The following is a 1,730-nucleotide window of genomic DNA, read 5'->3' as shown; positions in this document are numbered from 1 at the left end:
GAGTCAAGCTTCTTAGTCCATAAAACAGCCCCCTGGTACCCTCCCTACCAGGGGGCCCATTGTAGACTCCCCAGCCCCATGGAAGTCATCATTGAGTTTAGTTTTTCCAAGAATAATCATTTAAGAAGGCAAGTGAGTTATTGTGTCCATTGTTCCTAGTATTGTGTCTAACATTAATGTAGGCCCCACACAGTCATGTAGGTTATGGAGTACACATTCACATATGTAAAATAATCTTAAAAGCTGTGGCATTGGCCAGTCGTCAAATATATTTGGTATTTAGGAAGGACCACGTATGAAGGTGTCCTATTTCTCATTGGAAAGAAATCTAATTTCTGTGCCCAAATTATTCTGAAAAAAATCTGATTTGTTTCACATTTGCTTGTATTGTGGATGTAGCCTGAATAGGGTATTGTTAACTGCTCAGTATACATATTATTATTTCTGGGAACTGTCCCGGCATCAGATGGTTCAATACTACTCGCTACTCGGTTATTTTGGTCGATCCCTTAAAGATATCAGGCACCAAGTCCTAAGCGCAATGGTACGTGTGTGTGCTCTTCATAACTAGTAACTAGAATGCACTGAGGCCTCTTATGATCTAACATGAATCTGTAACATGTGACTGGTTTAGTGATCACCTGTACCAGGGGTCGGCAAGCTTGTTTACGGCTCCCTGAGGCTTTGACAAAACATAACGTGGAAATAAATAACTGTTATTTTAAGTTCAGTTTTTGCACAGTGGACAATCTTACAAAGGGAACACCTCTTATGGGAGTTTGAGGTGATGCCGTGTCACTGAAAATATAAATATTTTGCAAATATTTAGTCAATTCCTATTACATCGCTGTCCAGCACCTTTCCCTGCAGGTTTCTAATCATGATTCGCTGACCACCTTCCATCGGAACTATCAATGCATAAATCCCCAAAAAGAAAAGTCACGGAGGAAAATAGAGAGTTTGATTCTGCGTGAAAGTATTAATTTGCTTTTACTGCTGTAGTGTTTTTTAAGCTTAGTTTGTCACATGTGACTTGCACATCTATATAAAATGAGTTGTTTGTGTGTAAATTACAATGCATGAAATATGATAATTAATAAGGGATATTATTATGAGGGATTTGTAAATGTATGCATATGAAGGTCAGTTTTGTTACTCTAGAATGATTGATGTGTGAATGAATGTTAGACAAATACTGCATGCTGCATGATATATTGACTAGTGCTTTAAGGAGTTGTAGTTCTCTTGTTCGCCTGAGGGGGCGGAGCCGAATATTGACTTTTGAGATTATGGACACTACCCTTTCTGGAGAAGAAGAAGAAGACGGAAGACGGAAGAAGGAATTTATTTCCGCCCCTGAAAACGGCAGGGCCAGTAATATGTTTAGAAAAGTAATAAAACATTAAACCAATAGGAAGGACCTTAAGTCCCACGAATGAGTTGAAAACTAACTAGTGCGCGAACGCTCAGTCTCTTTTAACCCGCCCAGCGAACTGTTCGGACCTGTGTCCGAAGTGCGCCGTGGATTTAAAGGGCCCGCGGGGGAGCATAAGCTGTCTATCATTTTTTATTAAATATGATTTTACTATAACTATAACTGGATCCCGGACCTCATTTCCCACCACCTCCCAGGATCTGAACATACATAGTTTTCACACTGCCAATGATGCAACAAAAAATGTAATGTTGACAGAGACTTTTAGAACAAGTACACAGCATTTGCTGAAAAT

Source organism: Taurulus bubalis (genome assembly GCF_910589615.1).
Source record: "Taurulus bubalis genome assembly, chromosome: 1".
Lineage (NCBI taxonomy): Eukaryota > Metazoa > Chordata > Actinopteri > Perciformes > Cottidae > Taurulus > Taurulus bubalis.
The sequence above is the reverse complement of the archived record's forward strand: the minus strand, read 5'-3'. Positions refer to the sequence as shown.